The following is a 9371-nucleotide window of genomic DNA, read 5'->3' as shown; positions in this document are numbered from 1 at the left end:
TGGAAAGGTGCAAAACAGCTGTCTTTCTCAGAAATTGGTTGCTTCATTTCCTTTCTATTTCAGCTCTTTTAAGAGCAGAATAAAAGGAAGGGTCTAGTTACCTCCACTTTTGAATATTTACATTTCCCTTTTTAAGGATCTTTTATTATTGTATTTTTATTATGCTTTCCTATAAATACAATACTGCTATGTTTGTGCAAAATTTTGATAATACTCCGGTTCCAAACACATAATAAGACTTGTTTCAATTTTTATCCTTTTTCTCTCATTTATTTTTCTAAAACAGATGATATATGTAACACATAAATAACAGAAGAGCCTAAATAATATTAGTAGTACAGTCACAGCAAATTTGGATTAGCCTTTAACTTCTGCAGATTTACTCCAGACTGATTGTGCAAGGGCATGGTTAAGAGCAGAATTTAACTTCTATTTATAATGACTAAAAGACTGAGTTGGTTGAGTAACTTGCTCCTTATTGTAAAACAATAGTTCAAGAAGTGAAGATTTTCATACAGCGGAAAAAGTCAGAAGTCTAATTAATATTATGTACCTGTGCAAAAAACCTTCAACCCTAGATGTGTTGATTTTCACTCATTTTTAGCTGTCGGGGCTATGAGATGGTATCAGGGTTGGTTCCTGCCTTTGTCAAACAAGTTTGGGAAGGAGATTGTGGTCTTTCCCTATAAGATGCCATGTGATGGCAATTATGGAGCAGTCTGATTCCCAAAGGACTTGCTGGCAGGCTTGGGGTGTTTCTTTCCTTTTTCACCTGACCTCATTAGCCCCAAAAGCCCAGCAGAAGGGAGGAGATGCTGAGCTTGACAGAGTCCTTTTGAGGAGATGCTGAGCTTGACAGTCTTCTTCTTTTTTTTTTTTTTTTTTTTTTAAATCCTTTTATCTTTCCCTGATTCCTTGAGATTTGGCTGAAATCAAGTTGTAGTCGTGCTGTTCAGCAATCTATCTCATTCAAAGTACTGTTGTTGTTTCCAAGAAATATGTTTATTTTATGGAACAACACACATGTATGCATGTATACACACAGCTTTTGGCTTTAAGGCTATCTTTAATCCTTTCTCTGTGTAAGCTGCTTGTTGATATTGGAAATTTGCCTGAGCGGGGCATGCAGTATCTGGCCCTGTGTTTGTGCCAGATGATGCTGATATATTGACTACACTTGGGTGGTGACTACTATTGGGTGTGTTTACGGACAAAAAGTGAGGTAGATGGACTGCATAGATACCAGTACACATCACGCTTACATTTTGCAAACAATAAAAAAAACCTGTTTGGACAAAATAGGAACTTGATTTTAGTTTAGAGCTCTGACATCCCCACTGAATCAGTGCGTGCTAACCAGTGACGACAACAACTTTTCAGATACCTTTCCTCCCACCAAAAAACAGAGAGATTGCCTCAGAAAACGAGAGCCTATGCTTTGTTTTGTAAATAGTTTAACTTGGGAGTATAAATAAAAGGCTTATTTCAATGCAGATAGCATCAGACATTGCCAAATGTCTGGACAACAAGAGAAAAAGGAAGGGACCAGAAAGTTCAGAGGTCTGGCAACAATCCAACCCAACTTTGCAAATGTGATCTTTCTATGGAAATATTTAAATGGTTTTAATTAATCGTGCAGGGAAGCTTCCCTGGCTACTTTTAAAATTATACATTGAAAAGACAAACTCAGAAAACATTTCAGAAAAGTTTTGCCTTTGCGTTCATTCATTAGGACAGTAGCAGCCTAGTATTCTTCAGTGGAACATGAAGAAAAAAAAGCTTGAACAAAGTTGAAAGATGCTATCAGATTTATGTTTCGAAATTCAAATGTTGAACCGAGAAAGGCGTTGTTTGCGCCTTGTGCTCACTGTAGGAGCACACCTGTGCACCTTGTATATCCTGAATGCCAGCCACCTTGCAGTCCTGAGCTAGGGTGGCTGTCATCGTCCACCAGTGGCAATACCATCTTTTGTATTCTGTCACTACAGGCACTTAACTGTAACAAATTTGCATTTTCTCCTCTTTCCTGTCCCTGAAAATAGACTTTGAACCAGGATCTTAAGCCATTCAGGTTATTAGGTTTTGCTGGTGCAATTGAGAGGCAATGGTCTTGCTGTTCAGCTCAGAAGAAAATAGATTGGAAAGTGTATCTTCTGCTAGATCCTGATATTTGTTGCTTTGCAGATAAGTGCTTCTGATAGTGCTGGGGTCAATGGAAAGACTGCCCAGCTGTCGGCTTTGCTACCTGCCATGCTGTTATTCAAAACGGTAACAAGAAAGTGTCCAAAGGGAAATACAAACAAAAGTCATGTATTTGTGGTGCTTCCTGACTGATTATGAAATGCAGTCACATTTTGACTATAAAAAATATATATGCTCAGGCGGCAATAAGTTAAATAGCATTTTTCTTTCCCTGATGTGTGAATCTGTCAGAGCACTCAGATAGAAAGCTGAAGAGAGCAAAATAAATTTCTTCTGAGTATTAGTGAAGAGAGTTTTGATTGATGACTCAAGTTCCTCCAGACAGACTTTATGGGTTATTCCTCATGTGCTATTCGTTTCAGTTTAGCAACAGTTACTCATCTTCTCCCATAAAGTACCTCTTGTGAATGAGGTTCTTCATCATCCTGTTTCCTAAGATATTTTTGTCATTTACTATAAAGGAGATGAACCTCACAGTTTCTGAGGTATACAAAAAGGAGCACATTAATTTTCAGTCATAGGCTGAGGAAAAAGATTGGGTGTTTGTATTTCACTAAGAACTTGGGTAAGACAGCAACAGATCTCTTTTAAAAGTACTCCAGACCTTCGGAAGGAGACAAATCTCAGAAAGGTCTGCTATTGCTCACAGTGAAATGAAACAGTTTAAAAACTGCTTACTGCATCTTCCTTTGCTCTTTGTACGTTAACTGACTAAAGAAAACAAATATTCTTAAACTCATAAGCAAAACAAATCAGCGTCAATCAAAGTCATTGTTATGCACAGCTTACTTAGAAATACACCCTTACAGAGCACTCCATAAAGCACAGCCTCAAGTGAGTAAGATTTGTACACATCCTAAACCCTGAAGATCATTAAACTCTAGATCTTTTGCAAATGTTTTCCTCTTGGCTCTTAAGAGCTGTTGTTATTAAATGTAAACTTAACTGAGGAAAAATTTCTGATAGCCAAGATCCAGCACAGGTGTGGATGTTGAAAAGGGTAGAAATGGAGATCTACCTCCTTTTTCACTCCTGTTGCCTTTCACAGCAGCTGTAGTGGTAGTCGGATGAGAAGGTCTGACGTGCAGCTGACCTTCCTCTCCTCCATGCCATGGCTAAATTGAAGCAAGTATTCCTCAAGAGGCTCTCATGACTGTGTCAGGTCAGTGCAGAGACAGCTATGCACACACACTGCTGCAGATTTCATCAACATGGAGATCCCCAAATAAATGGTCATTTACCAGAAAAATGCTTCATACTACTGAATGCTGCCAATAACCCCCATAAAAATGAACTGCTTATTGTACAGACTAATAGACCAGGTAAGCATGGTAAGCCTTCCAGTGACTACACTTGTTAGTTAATACCTTTACCAGAGTTGTTCCCTGGCTCTAATTCAACTGAGAAGATCAGTTATGATTCACCATCAGATTACATCAGGTGTTATGTGTAGGAGGATATGGCATTCAGTCTTAATTTGACTCCTTCTGCTGATATCACCCAGACCCGTAAAGTTAAACCACTGCAAAAAGGAAGTGAAAATCATTCTTCCATCCTCCAAAGTCACAGCTGCAGAGCTATTTTGAAGGGTGTATTTACAAATCCTGATTTGCATAGTCTAAACAGGAGGCCCAAGCACTGACCACAGCCAAGAGCACCCATTCTGTTTTGTAAAATCAGATCCAATGTGAGTTCACCGAGGCAGAAAATTTTAACCTAGATGGAGAAGTATTAATCATAACAGCACTGTCCCTGACTGAGCTGGACCCAGCACATCACGGAAGCACAAATAGCTCTGAGAAATGTTCGGGCCAGCAATGTGCCATATGAAGTATGCCTCTCGAGTGAAGACACTGCTAGTGGAAAGCAATTTCCTGCAAGAGGAAAGCAACTGACATCCATCCTGAAGTGACCTGATTTATCTTGTCCTCGGAAAGCAACCCCCAGAATATTGGAAGGTTGCACCCACTTAGTCCTTGGGTGCAGAGCAGCCTGAATGGATTGAACATGAACTGCATATTGCTCTGCTGTCTCTTGCAGTGTGGTTTGTAAATCAGGATTCATTAAATCGTTTGTATCTATCAGTCTCACTGAGCTACTCAAGACATTTATTTTCTTTCTTCCCCTTTTCTTTATTAATTTATTGTTTAATTAAGTGTTATGGTGAAACTTTCTTGCAGTTCTCAGCTCACGAGCCCAAACCCATAGCAGTGTTCCAGGCAAGAGAAATCCTACTAGATCCTGCAGCAAGGGTCCGGTATGCCTCTTAGGAGGTCTCTCATGAACCTTCAGAAGACCAGGATCATGGTAAGCTAATAAATGTGCCTGTCCTGCAAAACAGACTTCTTAACTTGCTTAGCAGAGATAATTACAACCTTAAGATACAGCCTTGTGGAACAGAAATGAATCTAGAAAACACCTGAAACAGGAGGGAAATGTGTTCCTGCCTCAATCCTCAGAGTATAACCTGCTCCCATATTCTGGTATCTGGCCTAAAACTGCAGACAGACCTCTCAGCTGTATCATTTGATAGCTATATGTATCAACCCTGGTCTGAGAAGTAGAAGAATTATGTAATTGTGGCTGGTTTAGGTCAGACATGGCCATGTATGCTTATTGTATGTTCACAAAGGTTTGGAGCAGCTGCAGGTTTTTTGAGGTTGGTTGTTTGAAGTACCACTATATTTGAATGTCTAACATGTCTGAGATTTAAAAAAGCTGATTTTCAACCATTTGTTCAAGTGTCCATATTAGGAAGACACCTTTTTAATGTGTCTTCCTAAAACGGAGGTCTCCAATTCACTTTGTTGTAATTAGAAACCTTGCTCAGGCAGCTAGAAAGCCACGTATAATTACTAATGACGGCGCCCAGAATCAGACATATTTTAAGAATCTAAGAAGCCTGAATTTGTGCAGTTTACATTGTCAAGGCTCTTCAACACTCACAGGGTAAGTCTGGAGCCACTGCACGCAGATCACTGCATATGTGTAGATGAACGGCTGTCACGTAGGTAGGCATGGCACATCCAGAATTGTTCTTAAAGTGCATCGCTGTGGGGATTGCCGTAATACAGATGTTATTTTGATCCTTTGCATCCCCTTGGGAGCAGAGTGGAGACCATCCCATTCAGAGTGATACTGATGTGTTATGATAGTGCAACAAAGAAAGAGAAGAGCATTGCAAGTGCTTAATAAATCATAAGTGGTGGTTGAAACAGTCACCACATGAATAGAGAAGGCTTAGTTCCTTGTAAATAATGAAAGACCTCTTGCATTGAACTCCTGAAAGAGATGGCACATATGTGAGAGGTAACAGTGTCACCACAGCAGTTTTGTGAAGGAAGAACACTGGAGAGGTGCCTGAAGGCAGGGTTTTGTCCTAAATGTGGCAAAACACAGTTCCAAGAGGAGCAGGAGCACGCATGGCTGATGTGACGTGGCACTTCCCATCAGCTGCTTCGAGTTGCTGCCGGCACCTGCAATACAGTTGATGGCATTAAAAGGTAGCTGGGTGCTGTTTGGTACGGGAGGTGCCATGCAGCACAGCATCTTACTTTGTGTCTGCTGATTTGTGGTAAAAGCTTGAGGGTGCCTGAGAATTGGGAGAGGGGGGAGAGTTTTGACCCTGCAATGTTCAGGGCTGCTGGACGCTGAGGAGGGTGGGACTCATTGGGGTGGGTAAAGGGATTTAATCCACTTCTTAAGTGGATGCCATCACTCCAGGTTCTGGTGGTAAAGGTGGTTATTGCCACCAGTTGCACATTTAACTCAACTCAGCACAGAGTCTGGCAGAATCAGAAATACTGGTTGATAGTTAGATCCAAGGTCCTTCCTCAGCATGGTCCTGCCTCCCAGGTTTGGCATGCTTTGAACACACTTTGTTGGGCTCCTCCTGAGCACACCTTCCCAATAATATCAGGTAAGAAACATGCACTTGGGTGTCACCTGCCAGCAAAGGGAGGGATGCAACCAGACAGCTTCATAAGTCCCGTGCTCCTGTACAAGTCAGGATAAATAGGATTAATTAATAATCTGTATTCTACTGCCACTGCATGCAATAATTGTTACTATGGTGCAAGCAAGTCCCTTGAGACCCATGAAACTGGAGTGTGATTTTAAAGCTCACAGAGGCAGCAATGCAATGGTTATATGCATATGAAGAAGTTTAACACGGCAAGAGTTAATGAGACCACTAATTAGAAATTAAGTGTTGTGCATCACGGAACATGAGTCATATGAACCTTGTTTTTTGGAGTCTAGAGGACATTTGCATTTATAGTAATAATAATAATAATCTAAACAGAATTTTTGATTCCATTATAGTTGTTCAGAAAATTAGCAAATTGCATAGCCTCTGAATCACTTTTCTGCTAATTTTGTGTTCTCTGCTTAATTCCAGTATCAGACTGTTAACCCATGAAATCAAGTTTTTACAAGTATCTTGTTGCAGAAGGAAACTGAAAAAACTGAATAACCTGTGAAGAAACCATAATGGTATAGTTTTGAAAGCATTCACTGTAACTCAGACTGTTAACATCTGAAGGGAACAAACATTACAGAATCACAGAATCACATTACTATTATTTTATTTTCATACAATGGTTAAAAAAACGATATGGTCACAGAAATGCTTGATAGGATAAAGACTTGAGTCATTGTAAATTCCATTAACTCTGATTTTTAAAACGTCAACAATCCACTTTCTAGTGGAAATTACAACTTCTGCATTACATATATCAGAATCTATGTCCTATAAAACACGTCAGAGCAGATTAGCTCTAGAAAAATAAGTGCTAAATTTGCCACTAAATCTCAGAGTTTAAAGACAAATCTCATACAACCGTATAATCATAGAATACCCTGAGCTGGAAGCGACCCACAAGAATCATAGAGTCCAACTTCTGGCTCCACACAGGACCACCCAAAAGTCAGACAATATGCCTGAGAGTGTTGTTCAAACATTGCCTAAATTTGATTTGTGTCTGCATATTTTACTAGCTCTAATTAAAATCTGAATAGAAGAATATCCATATTCATTGTCCTAGAGTTGTATTATTTGGGGAAGTTGTACTCAAAAGGCGTCAGCTTATATTTAAAGTGAAATACTAAGCAAAGAGGAAATACAGAAAGTTGAAAATGCAACTTTGAATAGGATTAGTCTCAAACTTAATGTCCAGTTGGCCAATTGATAAAGATGTGGAAGCCCTTCGAAGCTCTCAGTGATGTCCTGCCAAACAGATGGCAACACTCATCTCATCAAAATCAAAGATTACTAAAACATAGAGAATGGATTTGGCTTCTTTTCTCTGTTGTTACTGTGTAAAGAACTTTCATTTGTTTATTTCATTTTTACTTTTCCATGAAGAGGATCCTTTGTGACTAAGCCTCTTGCTTTTAGGAGTTTGTACATCAGTTTAGGAGATATTCCTGATATCTGCTGGACTTGCTGAAAATCAGTGAACGTTGTTGAGATCACATCTGCCTGTGTGCATTTGGCTTAATCACAAAACAGCCCACACTCTCACCACATAAGTTTTCTAAGCTTCTGCAACTCTTTGGTGCTCACTTCATGCAGAGTTTGCTCACAGGGTTCTTTCTCAGTGCAAAGGTTTGCAATAAACTGGTTCATGGAAAAGTGTTTAAATTTCTTCTGGTAATCCCCCATTACACCATTTTATCCATTACTGTCATCCTGTAAAATATTTTTTCAGTTGAAAGAGGAAATGTATTTAAAAATCGTTTATAAGGACATAACAGGACTCCATCATCTGCTTTTTCTATTGAAGTCTCAAGATGCGACATTTCTTACACGTGCTTTTTTCTTAGATGGTATCACTTTCCTAGCCCAAAGGAGTCTTTGAATAACGGTTAAAGTCTCTTGCCATGTTCAGATATGTCTTCTGAAGATTGGCATTTAGAATTTCTATTTTTATTTTTTTTTTCTCTATCAGTACCCCCACTTCTTTCCCTCTCTTTCTGGAATGTCCAAATGAACAATAAAATGTACCTAAGTGGCAACTGGATGTCATAGTTTTCTCACTATTCCTGTTGTGTCTCTTTTACTGCAGTGTTTTAACTCTCCTGTGGACTGACAATGAACCTGCAGCGTGAGCTTAAAGTCAAGGCAGGCAGAGATACTGCCCCCCTAGCAATGAGGTCCTCGGGGACTCACTTGGAAATTAAACTATGGTCATTTTCAATATGGAATCGTTTTATTGTGTGGGTGCATCTGCACATAAACTTTACATTGGGTTCTGAACAGCATATAAAGGCTTGCAAGAGATAAATTAGACTAAGTATAGCACTCATCATTAATCAGAATACTAAACAAGCATGAGCGCTAGAGAATGAACACAGCTGCCCCTTCATTTATCTTGCTGTCAGAAGGTAACTCTCTTACAGAGAGAAGCTCAGAAGTGATGACTTCAGGTCTTTTGTGTCTCTCAGCTTGCAGAGAATATACATGCTTATATATAATTAATATATATCTATGTTACACATATGTATGTTTGTATATACACAGGCAAATATGCTGTATACAAGCACATTTTTGTGCTGGTGCATGTGTAGTGATGTACTTGTTGTCTATAGTCCTAAATTGTAATTTTAAGCTGAAAAGTAAGACATATGCCTGTTTATTTGAAAGCAAAAATGTTTACTACTTGTTTCTGTTTATACCAAGTATTCAGGCTCAATAACAGAAATCTTGGCTACTATCTTACTGTAGGGTTATTTCTGTGATAAAGCTGACAATTTCCCCAACAAGATGTGGTGTAGGTGTAGTTGATATGGTAAGTCTTAAAAGGCCTTAGTTTTCATTTAAGAGTGAATATGTGATGCTGGAAAGTAATAAACCTACTTTCTCATTTGACTGGGGGAAAAACAGCTAACTGAAATACAATTTACTGAATTTCTCTGTGTTATTTTTGTAGTAATTTCTCAGTGTCAAAGAATACTGTGAAGGCAAACTAACCAAAGAGGAGCCAGATACTAAGCTTATAGGGTAACAGACTCCACTGACTGGTCTTCCTTCATCTGACCTTTTGCATGAAAGCAATAAATCAGCTAGCCTTCCATGTCTCTGGTATTGTCCTGAGCTCTTGGGAAAAGGATGATTGAAGAGGAGGAATTAGTGCTGCTGCATAGGATTTAGCATAATGGATAGATCA

Source organism: Anas acuta, chromosome 3 (genome assembly GCF_963932015.1).
Source record: "Anas acuta chromosome 3, bAnaAcu1.1, whole genome shotgun sequence".
Taxonomy (NCBI): domain Eukaryota; kingdom Metazoa; phylum Chordata; class Aves; order Anseriformes; family Anatidae; genus Anas; species Anas acuta.
Note: the sequence above shows the minus strand (reverse complement) of the source record.